This window comes from Dipteris shenzhenensis, chromosome 32 (assembly GCF_047967505.1).
Source record: "Dipteris shenzhenensis isolate YYH24624 ecotype China chromosome 32, Dip_SZ_1.0, whole genome shotgun sequence".
NCBI lineage: Eukaryota > Viridiplantae > Streptophyta > Polypodiopsida > Gleicheniales > Dipteridaceae > Dipteris > Dipteris shenzhenensis.
The window spans coordinates 24,429,398-24,453,322 of NC_141627.1; positions in this window are offsets into that span (position 1 = coordinate 24,429,398).

Below are 23,925 nucleotides of genomic sequence, written 5' to 3' on the forward strand. Positions count from 1 at the left end.
CAGTGGTTTGACCTTTACCAATGCTTTGTGACTACTTTACCACTACTTTCTCTTTTAAAACTACTTTCCTATAAAAAGGCATTGCTTTGGCATTGCTTTGTGACTACTTTGTGACTGCTTGCTTTTGTGAGTGCTTTTGTAGTGCTTTTGCAGTAGTTTAGTACTACTTGTGAGTGGTTTGGTAGTGCTTTGGCACTGTTTTCTGATTGCTTGGTCACTGCTTTGCATTTTTAGACTGCTTTACATGGAATGTGCAAAGTACTCTACATGTGCTTTGTGGGTCTCACTACTTTGTATGTGTGCTTGGCAATGCTTAGCAGTGCTTTGTGACTACTTTACAACTACTTTCTTTTTTAAAACTGCTTTCCATGTAAACATTCATTGCTTTCAGTGTGCTTTGAGACTGCTTGCTTTTGTGAGTGCTTTTGCAGTACTTTTGCACTACTTGTGAGTGGTTTGGTAGTGCTTTGGCACTCCTTTCTGACTAATTGGTCATTGCTTTACATTTTTAGACTTCTTTACATGGAATATGCAAAGTACTCTACATGTGCTTTGTGGCTCTCACTACTTTAGCACTGCTTTGTATGTGTGCTTGTCAATGCTTAGCAATGCTTTGTGACTACTTTACTACCACTGCTTTCTCTTTTAAAGTTGCTTTCCATGTAAGCAGTATGCTTTGGCACTACTTTGTGACTTCTTACTTTTGTGAGTGCTTTTGCACTGCTTGTGAGTGGTTTGGTAGTGCTTTGGCACTACTTTCTGACTGCTTGGTCATTGCTTTGCATTTTTAGACTGCTTTACATGGAATATGCAAAGTACTCTACATGTGCTTTGTGGGTCTCAGTGCTTTAGCATTACTTTGTATGTGTGCTTGTCAATGCTTAGCAGTGCTTTCTCTTTCAAAACTACTTTTAATGTAAATAGTCATCTCTTTTAGTATGCTTTGGAACCGCTTTATGACTTCTTGCTTTTGTAGTGCTTTTGCATTGCTTGTGACTAGTTTGGTAGTGCTTTGACATTGCTTTTTGACTGCTTGGTCACTGTTTTGCATTTTTAGAATGCTTTACATGGAATATGCAAAGTACTCTACATGTGCTTTGGCACTACTTTGTGACTGCTTTGTGAAGACTATTTGCTTTTGTGAGTGCTTTTGTAGTGCTTTAGCACTGCTTGGAGACTGCTTGTGAGTGCTTTAATAGTGCTTTGGCACTGCTTTCTGACTACTTGGTCACTGCTAAGCATTGACAAGCACACATACAAAGCAGTGCTAAAGCAATGAGACCCACAAAGTATTCTACATGTGCTTTGTGGGTCTCACTGCTTTAGCACTGCTTTGTATGTATGCTTGTTTATGCTTAGTAGTGCTTTATGACTGGTTTGTATGTGTGCTTATCAATGCTTAGCAGTGCTTTATGACTGCTAAATACCACTACTTTCTCTTTTAAAATTGCTTTTTGTGTAAGCTGCTTTACCACTGCTTTCTGTTTTAAAATTGATTTTCGTGTAAGCTGCTTTGCCATTGCTTTCTCTTTTAAAACTACTTTGTGTGTTCTATGTTAGGTACCATGTGTTCTCTAGAAGTTAGCATTTATTGTGTGCTATTTATAATATATTTTCTACCTATTAGCATTTTTGTTTGTCAGGCAGCATTTGGCCTATGCTAGCTAGCATGTATTCTATGCTAACAAGCAAGGCTCCAATATCTAGAGGTAAGTTGCTAGAATAGAGATAAAAACTATGCTTCTTTTTGGAGATAAACGGTGGTCAATATGGCCCTTGCCCCTAAAGGGGACCCCTCAAGGACCATATTGACAAATGTTTATCTCTAGAAAAGACTCTAGAGATAAATTTATTTCTCAATATGTCCCTTGAGGGATCCCCTTTAGGGGCAAGGGCCATAATGACAAGACTAACATTGCTCCCTCAAGACATTTCTTTTGCATTGCTTGTGAGTGGTTTGGTAGTGCTTTGGCACTGCTTTTTAACTTCTTGACTTTGTCAGTGCTTTTGTGACTAGTTTGGCAATTCTTAAGCATTGGGTTTAGATTTATTTATATTTTCCTTCTACTTTTGGACTTATTTGCATATGCTTTGCATGGGCTGTGCAAGTGCATCATGTGCTTTGTGGTGGGTTTCAGGGAGTGCTTTGTATATTTATTGGTAGTGCTTTGTTCTTGCATTGTCTGTGCATGACTACATGATAATAAAATGTGTTCATGCATTAGTTTGCATGTGTTTTTTCCACTGGGATAAAATCTCCGTTTGAAATTTGGCATGTTCTATGGATGCAATCTTTGTTGATAATTCATAGGCAGGATCATCAGACAAGCTTGGAGTACTTGATGTGCACAAGCATTTACTACTAAGCCTACACCTTTCTTAGGCAGCATAACCCATGAGAAGACTCCTGGCCGCATATCAGGGCCTGAGCCCCATTCTCCTTTTTGGAAAGTTGTTTTTGATAATGAATAGGTGAGGTCATCAAAATAGGTTGGAAAAGAACCTACTTATACATTTATTCATGATGAGATAACACCTTTGTCGGGCAGCCTGAGGTCTATGCACAGTCCTAAAAAAGTGGTTGACTTAGAAGATGGAATAAACACATGGATGGGTGATGTACCTACACAGGCAGGTTTGGATGATCTCATAGAAGCAGCCACAACTATAGGAGATGTTGCTCCCAACCAAGAGACCAGTCTAGATGGGTTGACTATGGTACAATGGATAAAGGTACTAACAAAGCGCAAGACCATGAAAAATAATGCAACCGAGGCTAGTCCATCAACTGCATAGATGCCTAGTAGAGCAGGGCAAAAAGGACTAAAACACCAAATAATGCTGAAAAGGTTCCTGAGAAGAATGTAAGTCTTGTAGCTAACTTGAAAGCAAGTATGCACCGCCCACAGTCCCGCAAGAGATTGTAACTTTTAGATTTGGAATTTGGGTTTACCCCATGTAATGAAATGACATCTTAATCAAGTCATTGGTATCGTGATGTCTCTTATTGTAGTCTAAATGTCTTCCAGTTATTACGCATTCTCTCCATTTGAACAGAGATCATAAACCTTAAAATAATTGTCATCATACATAAATCTTATACTGTCCTGCATTTGAGGTTTGTGACTACTTGCCTCATCACTTCCCTCGAAGAACCTAAAACCTGGGTAGGGAATTATATCTTATTAAAATTACAATTCAAAAATTGGGAGTTGTAGATATTTGCACCCGTGCATAAACATGTGTTAGCTTAATGAGAGAGCGAGAGATGGAGAAAGGTGCCTTGATGAAGATCGATCATGATGTGGTTTGTATAGGTGATCAAAAATTAGCATTGGTCATGTACACAAAAGGTCCTTTCAAACTCCAACCTAAGATGAGTGCAAAGATAGCATGTGGTTCACATCAAAGTCAGCACAGGGGAGCACTCCTGAAAGAACTTGGTCTTCCCTATTTCTTCCACACTCATCTCTGTGTTGGGGAGAAGAAGCTGCACTAGCTTTGAATGCCTCTCTTGCGGCCACGAACCCATCTGAACTAGAAGAGATAGGAGAAAAATGCGATCGTGGGGGGAAGCTAAAGAAGTCCCCCCATAGCTTTTGAGCTACATGCGCATAAGAGGGGCACACAACACCTCCTCCTCTTCCTCCTCAACCTTCATGGGTGCTGGTATAAGTTCCATATCTTGGTGGAGAGGCAGAACGTTCCTCCAAGAGGCTTGGTGGACAAGGTAGGGAAATTGAGCTCGTTAGCAAAATCTAAGTCCTCTATTAGTCATCGAAAAGGCACGCAATCCACAAAAGCTTGTGGGAGATTAGTCAAGAAGTCAAGCGATGCATGCATATGGAAAGGGACATTGAAAGGAATGTCTAGAGGATTGATGGGAGATGAGGAGTGAGGGTGACCCAACTAGACATCACCCTCGAAAGCTCCACCTCTGTCTCCATCACCATCATCCTCAGTCTCCATCGTCTCCATCTAATATGTTTTTTTTATTACTTAAAACTCAAGTTATATAGAAAATCTTAATGTGTTAGAGGGGTGGTTAGCCCCTAAACAATACCTAGGTGATATTTACTCTTAAACATTTTGAATTGGTTTCACTTAGAATCAAAAAGTGATTCTGAGGTTGAGTTGAAGCAAAAAACGATACAAAAAAATAGAGTAGCAAGGTTTATAAGAGATCAAATCCAAGATCTCTTATATTTAGTAAGAACTTGTGATGTATGCAAGGCTTCTAGGACATAGGCTCAACACAGAGCATAGTGGGAGCCTTTAGCAACATACTTTCCAAACTATGGGTTCTTATCATATTGAAGGCCTTCCCAAAGTTCCTCCTACAAAGTGATCCATCCTGTGAATGACAATCTCAAGTCAACGTTTTGGAACACCAATTTCCTCCTCCAAGAGATCCATCTCATGAATGACGATCTTGGGTCACTGAGGAACCCATTTTGAAAGGGCTTGATCTTCCACAAGACAATAGTCAAAGGAAATATTTTTGCTATCATGGCTTTCCATCACCAAACCCAGTGACTAAAGTCAGTAGTCCACAAGGGATGGTTTGGGTAGTAGTGAAGAAATATGATAGAGATGGCTGAAAAGAATCAAGCAAAGAGAGAAATAAGAGCCAAGGGAGAGTGCACTCCAGGGTGGCTTGCATGCAATTTAATTACCACTTCATTACCAGAGGTGGTTGAAAAGAAGCAAGCAAAGAGAGAACAAAGCACCAAGGGAGAGTTCACTCCATGGTGGCTTGCATGCGATTTAATTACCACTTAATTATCAACCACCGGCATAATGGCTCCTTCATGATTATTTGCACAGCATGACCAGGCTTGCCATGTAATCTAAGGGTGCATTGGATGCATCTGCAATGTGGGCAATCCTACCCAAGATTGCCCATGTCATGGGAAATCTTACCCGTCCATATGGTCATGCATTATTATTCGCACATCTCAACATGGTGGCTCCTTCATGATTATTTCAACTTCCTACTACAATTAATCACTAGTCACACCACAATGGCATGTAATTGCATGCTGGGCTTGCATGCGATTATTTTTTTATCAAAATATTTTTAATGTAGTTAATTAAGAATCACTGTGCTTGCTCGTATTTTGATTAATTTAAGGTAGCTTATTAGGCCTCTAGTCATAGTGGTGGCTCAAATTTTGATTAATTTAAGGTAGCTTATTAAGATGTCTCATGATTATTTCAATGGCACAATTGGGCCTCCAGTCACCATGGTGGCTTGAATTTTGATTGATTTAAGGTGTATTTAATAGTGGGCCCGAACATGATTTGGCTACTTTTCTCTCATCCACCCCTACTCTACTCTTTTGCTATAGTCTCTCTGCCCTAAAATTTCCCTTGCCATCCTCTTTTCCTAGTAGCCTTTCTTTTCTACAAATCATGGCGTGCTACTCAAGAACCTTCCAACATCTATTTTCTTGTCTAATGTGCCTTTTGGATGAGCAAAGGCAAGAACTTGTTCCCATGGAGAGGGACTACAAGGAGAATATATTACATGCATGGTTGTTCAATATCAATGTTATGGAGAGGGTGAATCATGTCGACCAGACATAAGCTAGCTTATGATATAAGTTTTTGTATAGGAAATGAAGCAAGCTTGAAGGTGTATTAGGAGAGAAGGCAGATATAAGGACAGCTTGGAGCACAAGGAGGAGTTATTGTGCACCTATAAGGAGGTAGAAAATTGTAAGAAGATGATGGTGAGACTATGTCAGGAGGTTTGCAAGAGTGCAGGAGACTGGCCACAAGACCTATCATTGGCCTACTTTAGAGAGGTCGCTCGAATAGTCAAGAGTCCCGAATTCCCCTGATATGTGGGTTGTTGACTCAAAGCGAGGCCAAATTTGTTGCTGCCACATTTCTCAACTTAGGCCAAATTGGCCTACGAGCAATGTGGTATGGCAATCTTTGAGCTTACATGGGTGGATCACTCATTTAGGGATTGATCTCTCTCATTTGGCTTAGCCTACTAGTACATTTGATGTGCTTCCTCATATTCCTGGTTTTGTTAAAGGTGAATGGCAAAGGTATGCACCATTTGATGTAGAGTCCTTGGCAATAGATTACAAAGCACTCTAATGCATTGCCACCATTGGTCAGCAGCAACAAGAGGCACTACAAGCTTGACATCTGGCCATAGAAAATCAACTAGTATAGTAGGCTAGCCAAATCAAGCACCTCCATGCCCTCCTATGCTAGAAAAATGAGCACAGACTCTTCGGCTACAGGAGCAAGCTAGCCACTTGCTACCACATCTAGAATAGGACCCTGACAAACTCCACTAGTATCTCCCATCCGCATCCACATGCACCGCTACACTCGCATTTGCACCATGCATGATCAAAGACACCTTCAACTATTACCTCCACACACTTATCGCTATCATCACATAGCACCAAAGTTAACTTTGCTAATCCCCTACCCTCTATCACCCTCCATATCCTCCTCCACTATACTAACACCCATGCCCACCCAATAATAGCTATGGCCTATTTCCATGCAGATATCATTTTGTACAATGACTTAGACATCCTCACACATTCCCTATACTAGGGAATACCTGCAATCTGACAACTATACTGACTAGGTAATTGACACAGGCATATATCCAATTACCGCTTTTCCCTATACTAGGGAAATTCTTGCAAATCAACTCAAACTGAAGCACACATGCATATGCACAGGCATAGTCTCAAAGACTGTCCACAAGTTTTATTGTTAATTTTTTTTTGTTTTTTTTCACTTTAGATTCCCTTCTGCTATATAGAAATAACTGAACTGTAAATTGAAATTTTGTACAGAAAGGAAAATAACTGCTCCCTGGTGGTTCGCTCCTGCCACCTGATTCAATTCCCTAGAGTCTTCATGTAACTCCCTGATAGCAGACAATACGACCTTTTTCTTGTTTTGCAAGCTGTTCTTCCGTTGGCTAACTCACAAAAGCTAAAAATAGTTTTTCTCTTCTTAGTTGTGAAATCCAAAACAACTCTAAGTACAAAAGTATAGGTGAACTCTATATGTGGGTCTCAAACCAAACTCAACTAACTAAGGTGGCATACTAACTGAGGCACTAACTAGACTACATAAAGATAGTTGTCATCTAGCTATTATTCATGGGCGGTGTACCAACCGCATCTACAGCTAATAAGTCGGTGACACCTAAGTCCACCACATGTCCAGAAATTGGACTCAACAACTCCAAGAAGTACAACATCATGCATGGAGCCTTCTCCAATGCACCTCTCCATGGAATACTCTCTCCATGTTTTATAGTCTACTCACTTCTTGGTAAATAATGATGAAACAAACTACTTCCAAAAGCAATGCCCAATTTGGTACCAACCACGGAAGCATTTCCAAGATTACAAACACAAGACAAACCAACCCGATGAAGAAGGAATAAAACCACAACATCCACCTAAAGACAAGAAAAGAATTAAATGTATGCTTAGTACAAGCCATTTCATTATACAAGAGCATAAATTCTTTCAACAGGTCATTGTAAGACAATTGTCTCACCTTATGATCAATACCACCAACTTTGATTGTACAATATGCATCCAAGTATTGCATGTACTTTCGACATGCAAACTCCAATCTGCTAATCCTAGCATAACACTCAACCAAATGAACAACATCAGGGGCACACATAACTAGGATCCAACCAGAATCTAAAACAACTGTGGCCGCTACTAGGATCCAGCCAGAATCTATAACTAGGATCCAGCCAGAATCTAAAACAACTGTGGCCGCTACTAGCAAGGAGTAGCGTACATGGTCCTCTGTTAATAAATTCCAAGATGGAGATGTGGAATCCTCTACTCCAAGAGCTTCTAGCTGTGTAGGCAGATCAAGAATGACAAAATCTGTAGCCCAAGCAACACTCTTACCATTTCTTATTTTTCTTTCACCTCCAAGACCCACAAAGTATTCCTTCATGTCTATATAGGCTTGTGTGAAGTTTGAGACAGACAATTGCTTCCCAAACTCGACATAATTATAGCACCAAACCTTGCAATGTGAAGCATCACATGTGCCACTCCAATTCAAAGTTAGACCTCACTCCAAGTGAGAAAGATGAGATCCTAGAAATGTCCAAAGATTTCCCTAACCTCTTTGCAACTAGCTACCACCATCTTTGCCATGTGATTGCCATAGAGCACAAGATAGAGCTGAAGCCTAATGCGAAGCTTGTGGCTCAGAAGTATCGGAGATTAGGGCTCCTACAGACCGATGCTTTGAGCTTAGAGTTGTAGAAACTTGTAGAAGTTGGGTTTATTGTTTCGGTTCACAATATTGAATGGGTTTCACTAGTGGTAGTCACCCCAAAGAAAAACAACAAGTGGTGGGCCCGCATCGACTATAAGAAACTCAATGCAACCACCAAGAGGGACCATCATCCTCTTCCCTTTCAAGACCTCATTCTTGAGAAGGTAAGTGGTCATGAGATGTATACTTTCTGTGATGGTTACTCTAGGTTTTATCAAATCAGAATTCTTGAGGAGGATGTGCTTAAAACCACATTTGCCACACCCTCGGGGACGTTTGCATTCAAAGTAATGCCATTTGGCCTCATAATGCTCCTGCTACCTTACAAAGATTTATGCAGATGGTGTTTGCTCCATATTTGGGGGTTTTCTTGGAGGTGTTTCTAGATGATTTTTGTATATTCTCGGCATGTAAGGAGCACGTCATGAAGGTTAGGTTGGCCTTCCAAAGGTCAATGATGCAAATGGTAGCCTCAACCCTGATAAATGCACCATTGGAGCCACTCAAGCAAGGTCACTGGGACATACTGTCTCATCCGAGGGTGTACACCCTGAGAAGGTAGAAGCTATCCTCAAGCTCTCCCCGCCAATAGCCAAACATTAGGTACTCTCTTTTGTCAATCTAGTAGGATACTATCGCTTCCTCATTGATCAATATGCTGCTTTGATGCGACCCATGACTATGCTATTAAAAGATGGAGTTGATTTCTCTTGGGATGAGGATTGTGATCATGGGTTTGTACAAATCAAGAGTTCTCTGGCTTCAGAACCCATTCTATGCAATCCTAATTGGTCAAAGACTTTCTATATCAATCCTAGGTTTGGTGAGCACACTCTAGCAGGTATTCTTCTCCAGCAAGGGGAGGATCAGTTCATGTATCCTGTTTGATTTGCTTCTCGACAATTGCTCAAAACTGAATGATGCTACTCTAAGGCTGACAAGCGTGCTTTGTCTTTGGTGTTCTGCATTGAGAAATTTAAGCATTATGTTGCTAGAAATTCCTTCTTCAATCACCAAATCCCATGGTCCGGTTGGCCAAATGGTTGGCAGTTTTACAAGAATATGATTTTTCTTTCAAAATTGTAAAAGGGGGTTGTTCCAACTTGAAGAATGCTTTGATTGATTTAGAGGAGTGCCTCAATGTAACCCTTGTAGCGGCCATAGATATTGGGGATCCATGGTATGGTGGTATCTATAGGTTTCTGACTGCTTTCTCCTTTCCTCCAGAAAGTACTAGCTATGAGAGAGAAAATCCGTAGAGATAGTAGGCACTACACTCTCTTTGATGGGATGTTATACCATCAAGGCCTGGATGGGGTACAATGATGGGCCATTGATGCAAATGAAGTACCTAAGGTATTGAAACATTATCATGATGGATTTTGTGGAGGCCACTATGCCGGTGACTATATAACTAAGAAGATTTTACATGCTGGATACTATTGGCCGACCTTCTTGAAGGATGTCATTATGTATTGCAAAACTTGTGAACCATGCCAATTCTTTGGTAGGAAGGATTTGCATCCTGGGCAACATCACCCAGTGATGTCCATCCATCCGTTTTAGAAGTGGGGAATAGATTTTGTTGCACCCCTACCCATGATTGCTCGCAAAAAGAAGTATCTTTTGCAGCCACTTAGTATGTCACTAAGTGGGTTGAAGCTATCGCCCTCTGCACTGCAAATGGTAAGGCAGTTTCAAATTTCATATTTGAACGTATCTGCATAATGTTTGGGACACCCATGGAAATAGTATCTGACCATGGGAGTCCATTCTTAAATGAAGTAGTGGAGTTGCTCATGGATCGCATGGGTATTGATCATCACACTTCTAGCATCTATTATCCAACATCCATGGGACAAATGGAGCAGACCAATGGCCTCCTTTGTAAATCCATGGGAAAAATGGCCATAGGGATGCTAAAATTCACAAGGGATAGGAAAGACACTTTGTTGAGGGGGATGTTGTGCTATGCTTTGATAACAGATTGGACCACCAAATGGATAAGAAGTTCCTACCATTGTGGACTAGTCCATACAAAGTCATCAAGGAACGTAGCAATGGGTTTGTACTAGTTCAGGAGCTGCATGAGCCATATGGCAAGAAGGTGATCAATAAGCATTATCTCAAGCCCTTCTTTCTGCGTGATGGCCCCAAGCATGGAAATGCTATTCCCTGCTGCACTACCACAGCTGCACTACCACAGCAGCGAGAGAGAGAGAGAGAGAGAGAGAGAGAGAGAGGGAGAGTTGAAGGAAGAGAGGTGCACTACCACGGTAGTGCATGAGAGAGAGAGAGAGGTGAAGTAAGAGAGGCGCATTGTCGTGCCAATGTGCGGAAGAGAGAGAGAGAGAGAGAGAGAGAGAGAGGGGTGAAGGAAGAGAGGCACAGTGAGGGAGAGGTGAAGGAAGAGAGGCACGCTATTGCGGACAACGCGCACATGTGTGTGTGTGTGTGAGAGAGAGAAAGAGAGGGAGAGAGGTGAAGGAAGAGAGGCGCACTGCCACACCAATGCATGCGAGGGAGGGAGGAAGGGAGGGAGGGAGGGAGAGAGAGAGGGAGAGAGAGAGAGAGAGAGAGAGAGAGAGAGAGAGAGAGAGAGAGAGAGAGAGAGAGAGAGAGGTGAAGGAAGAGAGGTGCTATCACGGTAGCACATGCACGTGCGAGAGAGAGAGAGAGAGAGAGAGAGAGAGAGAGAGAGAGAGAGAGATGAAGGAAGAGAGACGTAGCGAGGGAGAGGTGAAGGAATAGAGGTCTGCTGCCATGACAGCGTGCGAGGAGATAGATAGATAGATAGATAGAGACAGAGAGAGAGAGAGAGAGAGAGAGGTGAAGGAACAGAGGCATGCTACCACAGTAGCACGTGCATGTGAGAGAGAGAGAGAGAGAGAGAGAGAGAGAGAGAGAGAGAGAGAGGTGAAGGAAGAGAGGCACACTATCGTGATGTTTCCACAAGTTTGTCTTTTCACACACTTTTCAAGTTTCCACACGTTTGTCTTTTCAAACACAAGGGTTCATAATTTTAAAAAAGGCGAGAAATTTAAAATTCAAGTTTCCACATGTTTCTCTTTTCAAACACCAAGGTTAATAGTTTTGTTTGTTTAAGTTTTGACTAAATCACACACCAAGGTAAATAGTTTTGTTTGCAAGTTTCCACACGTTTACATTCTCCTTCACTATCTCTCCTCTAATATCCCTCATGGATCGTAGCTCCCACATCCCTCCATCAAAACATCTCTCCTCTACCCCTCCTTGATTGTCGCACATTCCTTTCTCCTCCTCATTGGTAATATTTTCTATCTCTTTCATTCTCCCTCTCTCTTGTACTCTCTCTCATTCCCTCCCTCTCTAAATTTTCATCTCTCTCTCTCTCTCTCTCTCTCTCTCTCTCTCTCTCTCTCTCTCTCTCTCTTGTGTCACCTAGTCTCTCCCTCCCCCCCCCCCCTCTCTCTCTCTCTCTCTCTCTCTCTCTCTCTCTCTCTCTCTTTCTCTCTCATCACCTAGTCTCTTGCTTCACCTCTCTCTCTCCCTCGCCTAGTCTCTCGCTTCATCTCTCTCTCTCTCTCTCTCTCTCTCTCTCGCATTGCCATGCTACAGTGGCACTCGCCCTCTCTTCCTTCACACCTCCCTCTCTCTCTCTCTCTCTCTCTCTCTCTCTCTCTCTCTCTCTCTCTCTCTCTCTCTCTCTATCTATCTATCTATCTATCTATCTATCTCCCTCTTCTCTCTCTCTCTCCCGCATGCTATTAACTGGAAAAGAATTCGAGACAAGAGGCTAGACGCTAGGCATGGCGACGCTCGAGGGCCATATAGGAAAAGGGAACGTGAGGGGAGAAGCATTAACATGGGTGGGGAAAAGGGATTAAGAGGGGTGGGAATGAAGAGAGAGACTATGGCACAAGGGGAGAGGGACAGGGGAAAGAGGAGCATGTACATAATGAGACAAGGAATGTAGAGATGGAGACATCAAGGGAGGAGGGTCATGCTTTATTTGAAAGGAAGGATGGGTGGAAGAAATCAGAATACTAGCTAGGTGGCTTTACAAGAATGAGCGTGTCCCATCAAGGAATAGCCCCCTCCTTTTATAGCCAAGAGAGGGGGTCTCTCCCAATAAATGCATCCTCCCACATGCATAGTGTGTGTGGAAGAGTGTCCCATGTGGGCTAGGCAGTTACGCACTCTCAATTGTGTGCGACAACCCTTTGCCTCAATTTTCCACATAAATCAACCCCCATATCCCATGTCTAAGATACCCCTTGGTCTCTTCCCAATTTTGTAATACGTTCAAACATGTAGGAGGACAAGTGGAGGGTTGGCACAAGGAATCTTGCCACCTCATCCTATTTTCCCATTATTTAACTTGCATTCTTGGACTTTCTACACCCCCCCACATGGGCCTATCCTACATGGATGGAATGATCCAATATAATATCCATCTCCACCTATTTTATATTACTTCTTCCATGGCCCTTGGGCCATATCTCACTAAATGTAGGCATGGGACTGCCTAGGTGGAGGGGTGGTACATGGAGGACCCATGCCACCTTATCATTTTATATTATTACTACCATGGATTATGTACAACACACCTTATGGGTCCTCTTACGTGGAAGGGTGGCACATGGTCATGCCCTGCCACCTCAACCCTGGGCCTTATGCACACCATATTTTATTATAGTATTGCCACCCATACAAGCACACACACATATTTATGCCTTTTACTTTGGTCAAATTTATCCATAACAATGCACACGCGTGTGCTGCCATAGCAGCGTGCCCCTCTTTCTTCACCTTTCTCTCTCTCTCTCTCTCTCTCTCTCTCTCTCTCTCTCTCTCTCTCTCTCTCTCTCTCTCTCGCGTGCACTGCCACAACAATGCACCTCTCTTCCTTCACCTCCCCCTCTCTCTCTCTCTCCTCTCTCTCTCTCTCTCTCTCTCGCATGCGTGCATGCTGCCTCTCTCTCTCTCTCTCTCTCTATCTCTCTCTCTCTCTCTCCCTCCCTCGCTCCCTCCCTCCCTCCCTCCCTCTCTCTCTCTCTCTCTCTCTCTCTCTCTCTCTCTCGCAACAATGTGCCTCTCTTCTTTCACCTCTCCCTCTCTCCCTCTCTCTCTCTCTCTCTCTCTCTCTCTCTCTCTCTCTCTCTCTCTCTCTCTCTCTCTCTTTCCCCCCCCTCTCTCTCTCTCTCTCTCTCTCTCTCTCTCTCTCTCTCTTGCAACAATGTGCCTCTCTTCTTTCACCTCTCCCTCCCTCTCTCCCTCTCTCTCTCTCTCTCATGCTCTCTCTCTCTCTGAGCACACTGTTGTGGTAACACGCCTCTCTTCCTTCCTCTCTCTCTCTCTCTCTCACTCTCTCTCACTCCACAACTGTCCAATGTGGTACAAGATGCTGCCACCAGATCCTTTCCAATAAGGCCTTAGGTAGTACCTTTAGGGCCTCAAGATTTCTGCTCAACAATCCAATCTTCCATAGACTCCACGTCCGTATCCTCAACATAATTACAATGAAGGAAGAAATTCAAGCAGTCATAGATTTTTTCTTTATAATCTCTTTGGGAGGTCCTTATTGTTCTTTCAGCATCTACATCAAATCGACCATACCGAGTGCTGCAATAATGTAGGTTGCTTAAGAAGTCCAAGAGATCTTGTCGTGCTTTTATAATACATTGTAAAAGTCTTTCGCTCTCTGCTATCTTGTGTCTTATCGAATTCTTGTATCTCTCATTGCTCCTTGTTCAGCAATCCAATCTTTGAGACTGTCGATTCCAGACTCCACGTCTTTGACGATGCCAAGGACATCCATGGTTAAGAGTGATGAACAAAGAATCTACTTGTGGGAGATGATAGGTTAAGAGTGCTGAACAAAGAATCTACTTGTGGAAGGACTAGGATGGACGAAAGAAGGGAGTCTAATAATTATATTATTCTTGTCTTCAATCACTTTATTTCATAGATTTAAACTGATTCAAAATCTATCATCTCATGTGTCTCTCACATTTATGGTCTTTCATCTTTTACTTCACTCAATGGACAACTCACCTCTCTAAATTTATTAAATCTATTTTACTTTTTTCAAAGTCTAACTTATTATATATAATAAATATCTCATGATGAGAATCTAATAATTATATCATTCTTGTGTTCCATCACTTTATTTTATAGAATTTAATGTATTGAAAATCTATCGTCTCACATGTCTTGCATTAAGGTCTTGCATCTGCAAGTCTAACTTATTATATATAAAACATATCTCATTATGAGATTCTAATAATTATATCATTCTTGTGTTCCATCACTTTATTTTATAGATTTCAATGTACTCAAAATCTACCATCTCACATGTCTCGCATTACGGTCTTGCATTTGTTACTTCACACAATCTAGCCATCTCAGCCTCTCCCAATTCTTTATTCTAAATCTTGCATCTCACATTATGAGTCTGCAGTTCTATAAATCCCTCTCTAGTTGTTTGTCTTCTACATCTCGCCCATAGCAAATACTCACTTTGCTCTTCTTACCTTACTCCTCTCCTCAAGCTTACTCCTTTCATCTTGCCCACAGCCTTACCTCCTCTCGTCAAGCATACTCCTTCCATCTTGCCTTACCTCCTCTCATTACCTTCCTCCTCTCATTTCCATGGATCTTTTTGAGGTTATCAATTCCGTCGAGCAAGCCATTAGCACCAGTAAACAATGGATTATCGAGAACTAGGAGAAGAGGGAGGAGAGAAAGTGAAATCCAGCTCCATTAATCTAGTACAAGAAGGATGACTTTGCTTGTCTGAAGGGCTTAAAGAAGGAGGAGAAAGGAAAAATAAGTATGGCTACTAGTGAAATAGATAAATTGAATTCATATAGGAGAGAGCTAACAGACATTCAAGGTGAGATATCTTTTCATGTGGCTTGTTATGGAAGATTTCCACCCCAAGAAGCGCAAGCCATTCGGAATAAACAAAGTGTTATACAGGAGAATATTCATCAATCCTTACTTCTCTTATATAGTTTTAACTACATTGATGAGGATGAGATGAACTCAGCCCTTGAATGGGTTGAATTTAGGATTATAAGAGAAACTAGATTTGCCTTCCCAGTGAGAGGCTTATTGTAACTTTTGGTGTTTGTCAACACCTTTATAAATATTGTGAGATTTTGCTACTTCCACTTGTAACTTTTGAAGGTGTTTCCTAAACACCATTATAAATATTAAGAGAGTTTACAACTGTTGAATCTTATTTTTTGGTGTAAATCATCTCAAGCTTATTGTAACTTTTGGTGTTTGTCAACACCTTTATAAATATCATGGGAGTTTATTCATAAATATTGTGAGAGTTTCCTTAATAATGTAACTTTTGAAGGTGTTTGTTGACACCATTATAAATACTAAGAGAGTTTACAACTGCTGAATCTTATTTTTTTCATGTAACTTATCTAGGCTGCATTAAATTTTATAATTTTAGTTTCATCTCCTTTAAAAATATAAAAAAAATGCTTGTTTTTACGTTTTCATCTGTGCTTTGAAGATTTGTTTTTTTCTTAAATTTTATCCAAAAACTAGTCCAAAAGTATATGTTAAAATGAATTTGTACATTGACAAGTTTAAAATCAATGAAATAAGTGTTCCATGATAAAGTACATTCGGTTTGATCAAACTGCTTGTGTAGATTTGGAACAACTAGAATCTGCTCGGTTGTTAACTTCTCTTTAAAAATGTTAAAAGCTTTTCTTTTTCACCGTTATCCCCATCTGAAGACTATAGATTTCTTGGTCAAATCATGTAATGGAACTGCTATATCAGCAAAGTGTGTGATGAAGCGTCTGTAATAGGAGCAAATACCAAGGAAGCTATGTACTTCATGTACTGAGGTAAGCTTTGGCCATTCCTATATAGCTTTTATCTTTGTGGCCCTTTTTTTAGAGATAATGTGCCTGAGGTAGTGGATCTCATTAAGGAAAAACTCGCTCTTCTTGTCATCTATGAAAAGCCTGTGGTTTTGAAGTTCTTGGAACACGGTGGCCAAGTGCTCTTTATGTTATTCTTCTATCTTTAAAAAGACCAGGATGTCATCGAAGAAAGTACCTATTAAATGTTTGTATGGTGTGAAAATCATGTCCATCATGTGATCGAAACTGGCTTACCCGAAGGGCATCAGCAAGAACTTGTACAGTCCGAAAGTGGTCCAAAAAGCCATCTTATGAATATCCTGATGATGGGTCTGTATCTGATGGCACCCACTTTTCAAATCAATGCGACTAAAGATCGTGGTCCGAGAGCGATCCAAAAAGCTGTCTTATGAACATCCTGATGATGGGTCCATATCAATGGTACCCACTTTTCAAATCAACATGACTAAAGATCATGGCCTCTTTTAATCTATCCAAGATATCATTGATGCGAGGGATTATAAACCTATTCTTGACCATCATTTTGTTGAGAGCTCTATAATCCACACACATACTATAGGAGCCATCTTTCTTTTAAACTAGGAACACGGGTGAATAGAAGGGTGAGGAACTGGGTCTAATCAGTCCCTTAGAAAGTAGATCCTATACCTATGTCATGATTCTTCGGTTTGTGCTACACTCACGCGATAAGGTGGCCGATTCAAAGGGTCACTTCCTAGAATGAGCTCTATGACATGATCTTCTGGCCACTTAGGAGGAAGCTCTCCTGGAAGAGAATCTAGAAAACAATCTTTGAAAGAATCAAGAAACTGAAAATTTTCTCCAGGATTCACTTCTACTCTCTCACATACATGTGTGGGGACATACATACATGTATGTCCCCCCATACATTTATCAATGTCATACTTGGGGCTCATCCTCTCTCTCTCTCATACAAAAACAAAGTACATATAAATAGCTAATTTTCTTGACTTAGCAAGGAAAACATTAGATACAACTGGGATTGTCTCGTCTCTTACTTTGGCCAGAATTTCATGCTCCTTGTTTTTGTGCATGAAACTGAGAGTTCTTGCCTTGGTGTCCAAATTTACTTCCTTTTTGTGGAACCATGGGATACTGAAAATGACATGATGATGTTTGAGGGGTGAAACATAGAACTCCTCTTGGTCCACATAGTCCTAAATATGAAGTCTGGGTTTCCAATCAATGGAATAACTTTAACTCGTTTTCCTTCAAAAACATGTTTTTCATCTAGAGATGGTCCTAGCTCTTAAGTCTTGGTTTCTAGCCTCAAAGCTAGGTCTTCTGAGTTGAAATTATTGTAGCTCCTGGATTGCATAAGATCAAAGCATTCCGGTCTCTTACTTTACCCCATGAGAGGAAAAGTTCTCGAGCTTCTGGATCTGTGGCTCTTCCCAACATATTTGGGGCTCCTCTGCCAAAGGCTTTGATGGTTATTTTGGATTTGTTTGCTCCCTCAAACCCAAAAGCTTTTCAGGGCACTGGGTAGCCGAATGCCCTTCTTTTCCACAATGGAAACACTTTCCCTCCTTTTGGAAGGCCTCTATTTGCTTGCACAGAGAGATGGTTTGAGCGACTGGGGCTCCACATGGATAGACTACCTCCCTTCCAGTATAGCATGGATGCTCCATTTTCTCCCCTCCTATCACATAAGGTCAACCAGGTTATCCGTGAGGATCTATTACAACTACACACATTTTGGACCTGGTTGGGACCGAGTGAATACCCAGTGAAGCTTAGCTTCTATAGAGATCACTTCTTACATGTCATAGCAAAGGGTTTCATTGACCCACTAGGATACACACAGATTCACCTAACCCTTATAGAGATCACTTCTTACATGTCATAGAAGAGGGTTTCATTGACCCACTAGGATACACACAGATTCACCTACCCCACTCGTTGAGGATCTCTCTTGGGTAGTTTCAGGTCTCTTCACATAGACTTCGTATCGAGAGCAGCAGAGCAGAGCAACTAGCCAGGGAGACGCCTACATGACATGCAAGAGGTTGAGACAGAGGAGCATTTCATCTTGAGGTGTCTTGTTTACTATAAGATTCAAGGGCGTTTCTATTGCCTCTTTAGAGATAGCTATGAGATTTTGGCCCGATTCCTCTCCTACCCAGATGGTGTTTGGTAGGTTTCATTCATGAGGTACTTAGACAACATGAGAGGATACTCTGAGCATGGAGGCAGGAGCAGACTTTTTCCTTGGTTGATCTCTCTTAGAGCTCTATCACGGAGTTCTTTCAGCCAGATCACATGGACCCCCACGAGATGAGAGGTCTCGACAAGACCGTGACCCAATAGCTCAGATAGAAGGTTGACACACAGATCACACTTAGGGACATCTCCTCCTTGTTTAGAGTCAGAGCTCGACCGATGAGGGTCATAGTAGCCTTGGTTAAACATAGAGCTAGGATTAGGAGATGTGCCAAGACTGCACCTTTGAGTGGCCAACAACACTCTATTGCTGACTTCATGCCTCCATTGCCTCATCCACACTAATGACGTATTGATGGATGATGATGATGATGTTGACGATGATGCTGAGATTGTTATATAGTCGAGCATTGACATGACTATGTTGTACTTAAGACTTAGTACTACCATTCTACATTTTTTGCATTTTGCATTGGTGTGGATGCTCGTTTAGTAGCTCCACTACCATAGCTCATTTGTACCACGTTTTTCACAGTCTCATAGACCCATCGGTCTTTTGAAGACTTTAATAAACTTTCTTTCTTTCTTTCTTTCTAGTGAAAACTTCGTCTTCCCTTTGTAGGGCTTCAATGGACCCCTCTGCTTCTAAACTTGAGCTATCTTTGTCCCTGAATTTCAAGGGCCATGTTCCTTTAAAGGTGTCTCCTTCTTTGCCTTCTAAGGCAGCTATCATCTGTAGCAAATTTTTCTTTGTTTCCTCCACCACTAAGGCTGAGTGTGTAGCTTTGTCTTGCATTTAATGCTCACTTGAGTGTGTACTTGGATGCAGTCCAACTTGGTACTTCCGATCTCTGTCTTTTCTGAAATTTCCTTGAAGGGAGTAATTAGGAGATACACTCAAAAGCTCTTCTGATTGTAAGTCTTGATCATATATGTAGCAATCATGGATACACTCTCCCAAGTTGTATGAACATCATAAAAATTCTTTGGCAAAAATTTGCTTGAAAAATTACCTCTTGAAAGTCTTCCACTTCTTGAGTGCTTCATCTACCACTAGAAGAGCTCCCCACCATGCTCTGGCAATGTGGCATTGCTTGTAAGATGGAGGCTTACAATCTTCAATTTTGACTTCTCACGATAATTTCCTATCTGGAAAGCTATGTCATCTCTCTACACAATTGTTTGCCTTAACCTTAGGTTGTGATTGGCTTGAGAAAAATCATGCTGTCCCAGATTTTTGAAATCATACTGTAGTGGTAAGTGGTAATGTGTCCATTACATGGCAAAGTTGGGGAACATTTGAGTCTAATGTGTGCTCTCAATTATCCAAAGTTGTGTTTGTACCAACCCGTGTCCAGAAAATAGGTAACCTTCTAGCCCAGTTTCCTAATGTTGTGGCTGACCCATAAATTCCCTCCCGAACAACTATTCCTATACACCATTCAATCCAAACAGGTGCTGCTTTTCCAATCAAGATGTCTCATCATTGATGTCGATCATCAAAGCAAATTGAGTGCATTAATAAAGCTATCAGGAGATGCTCCAGAAGAAGGTAATCAGTCCATCTTCCAGTCCTTAGGCAAATGAGCCTCATCTTACATAGACATAGGCACTCTGTAGGCATACATAGACAAAAACATAAATAGATAGAAAAGAGCAAATGGGGTGGGTTGTTGGTTGTGTGCATAAGCTATATATATATGTTCTAGCTTTAGAGTTACAACAAGAGAAAATGATGAATCATATATAGAAAGAACCATATATGTATATATGAGATACACAAAAGATATATATGATACATACATAGAATCATATAGTGTCTCTCAAACCTATAAAACAATTTGAGTCTTCTTTATTAAACATGGCTGATAGTAGATACAAGGCATGTTTTGGTATTTAACTCACAAATTATAATTTAGGCTTTATAGATGAGAGATGCAAAAGATATATATATCCTACGGTGTGCTTTTGAGTTAAAACAAAGAGCAAGATCCTAATATAACCATTCAAATCAATTCCACTCAATTTTCAACCAACCGTACATTTCATCTACTGTCTTAGCATTGATGAGTTCATGTTGGTGGCTTGTGTGCTATGCAAAGGGCGGTATCATTTGAGAAGTTCATGTTAGTGGTTTGTGTGCAAACCAAAGAGTCGGATCATTTGATGAGTTCATGTTAGTGGTTGTGTGCAATGCAAAAGGGCATGACCATTTGATAAGTTCACGATAGTGGTTTTTGTGCAAACCAAAGAGTTGGATCATTTGATGGATTCATGTTAGTGGTTTGTGTGCAATGCAAAGGGCGGGATCATTTGATAAGTTCATGTTAGTGGCTTGTGTGTAAACCAAAGAGTCGGATCATTTGGTGAGTTCATGTGTGTGCCTTGTGTGCAATGCAAAGGGTGGGATCATTTGATAAGTTCATGTTAGTGGCTTGTGTGAAAACCCAAGAGTCAAATCATTTGATGAGTTCATGTTAGAGGTTTGTGTGCAATGAAGAAGGCAGGATCACTTGATAAGTTCATGATAGTGGTTTGTGTGCAAACCAAAGAGTCGGATCATTTGATGGATTCATGTTAGTGATGTGTGTGCAATGCAAAGGGTGGGATCATTTGATAAGTTCATGTTAGTGGCTTGTGTGCAAACCCACCAAAATGTGGGATCATTTGATAAGTTCATGTATGGGTTCATTTGATAAGTCCCGTGCACACACCCAATAAAATGTGTGTGCGATGGTATGCCTTCCACTCTCCAAAATAGACCCTTGCATAGTCCCTTCGATCATGTTTGTGTGATGGTATGCCTTCCACACACCAAAATGTGGGATAATTTACTAAGTTCATGTATCCCAGCTTCCCAAATCCATACACCCATATTTCCCTTACATAGACCCATCAAAATGTGAAATCACTTTATAAGTTTATGTATCCCAAAATGTCAGACAAAAAGGGCAGGATTTTGATTTTTAATTCCCAAAATGTATTTCCCCCACAAACTCACCCCCCCCAACTCTGCAATCGACTAAAATTAGCTTATTAGCTTGCATTTATTTGTTAGCTTATTCTCCTGTTCATAAGGGTTAATAATAATATCTGTGCTCATACGCTTCATAGGCCGCTATAAACTAAAGTAAATTTTTCCTTCATGGAGTACAAATTGCATTTGAAACCCCACTACACAATGCATACATATAAAGTCTCCCCTCCATTTCACAAGTACATATATAATAATGATCCCCTTTGCATTCCCAAAACATGACAAAGTATCTCGAAGTGGCATTACAAGTTTTGATGTAGTGCCACAACATATCGAGCAAGAGCAACTTGTTGTGCACTTGCCCAAGCTGATGCAGCCCTGTGAGAACGAGCAATAGGTTCAACTTATTGATGGCATACATCCTCATCATGTGGTCCATCAAAGCAATCTTCATCTTATGGCACATCCCCAACTGCTGCTAGTAGCATATTGTGCAAAATGCAACATGCCACTATACTCGTTGCTCCAACTTGGGCTTTGGGTTTAGAAACTTCTTATTGAGGTATTGCCATCGGACTTTCAATTGAACAAATTCATGCTCCACAACAATTGTAGATGGAGGATAAATAGAATTTGAACTTGCATTGCAGGTCTGTGCTAGGGGTATCATACATATTGATGAACCATGTTGTACTTGCATATACACCATCTCCAAGTATGTACTTTCGAATGTGAAAAGAACCATCAACAAAATCAAAACTTTGTAGGGATATGGAAACTACTCAAGACCTATTCAAGTTTATTACCAATAAGATGATTGGGGGATTATTAGAGGTATCGTTGTTGATGATTGTTACATATTTTTTGTTCACATAATTGGATGCACATGTAAATATTGGCCTATCTTGGGACATATATGATCCACTTAGATGAAACCTATGCCTCTAATAGATCTATCTCAGTCCAAAAAAGGTCTCATTTTAAGGTAACTCGACATATATGCTGGATGGAGATGGCGGAATATTCAATGTAAAGAAAAATGGCATTGAATGTACTTGTTAGTAAGCTTGTCAATAAACATCTATTACAAACTAGCGGTAATAGGTTAGAGACTAGCCTAGAGAAAGAATCATAGGAGGCATGCCCATGTATCTAGGTAGCTTAGTTAGAAACCAAAATGAAATATTTGCTCTATATTGCACATTTTATTTTTATCATTGCACATTATATTATATTTTTATCATTATACATTTGGCAATTCGAGTATTGTCCTTAGATTTAAATCGATTTGATTTTAAATTATTTAAATGTTTATGGGATGTATATAATAAATAAAATAGCATTTTAAAGATAGAATCAAGATAATTATCTGATAATTTAATTAATATAAGATTCTTATGTATATTGTAAAATATTATGGTTCAAAAATAATTTATGATAATTTTTAAAATTAAAAAATCTTTTCAACATTTAGAATAGAATGTTTTTGCTTATTTCATAGATAATAAACAACTCATTTCCTTTAGTAGACTACAATAACTATAATATTAATGACTTATTATACCATGCATAGCAAAAGATACATTCTTGGATGCTAATTTCCTAGATAAAGACTAATATATATAGAATCCAATTCACATTTGCTTTTTTATGTGCCATGTTGTCTAATTAATCTCTTACATAAAAGAACTTTTCCTTATATATATATAGGATTAATGTAACACACTCTTCTAATTTCCTAGGTGACCACCCCTTTTCCTAGATAGAGGTATATATCTTAACTAGAGAATGAGATTTCCTATATAGGAATGAAACATAGAAATGTAACACACTCATCTAATTTCCTAGATGACAACCTCTTTTCCTAGATAGAGGTATGCATTTTATCTAGGGAAAGATTTTTCCAAGATATACATACCAAAATGCCTAGTTATATCTAGGAAATTTTCTCCATTTTCCTAGTTTGTGAGGATTTCCCTATATAGTGATCGGCTAGAAGTTCCTTGTGTAATACACACCGATGCATGTTTCTCAATGCTCATGCATGAGAAATATCCATGCCAAGACAAGCAAATAACATTCAATGGGCATGATATTTTGCAAAGGCTTGAACTTGCTAGTTTAAGGCTTGTACAAAGTGTCATGCCCTTTGGAGGGGATTTCTAATTTTTGAGCAAAACCATCTGAGCATTTGAGCAAATTGGGTTAGAATGTAGTTTTTTTGTGTCAAAGTTTATGAAAACAATCCAAGTGTATGGAACCCTTTTGTGAATAAAGGAGTCATATTGCTTAAGAAATGAAATAGATATCCTCATTTCTGACTACACAAGTTTTCTAACTCTTGAAGTTCATGAAATGAGGCCATGATTATGAAACCGTTTTGTAAATGAAGGGTCCATATTGTGGGGTTAAAGGTCACTGTGCCTTTACCCTAGTTGTGTACAATACTCAAACACATATATAACTGAATGAAAAAGAAGATTAGGGTGGTTCTACACCCACTAAAACTTGTGTGGCTCTCTGTTTCTCTCTCTCCCTCTTCTGTTCTTACTTCTGTTGAGA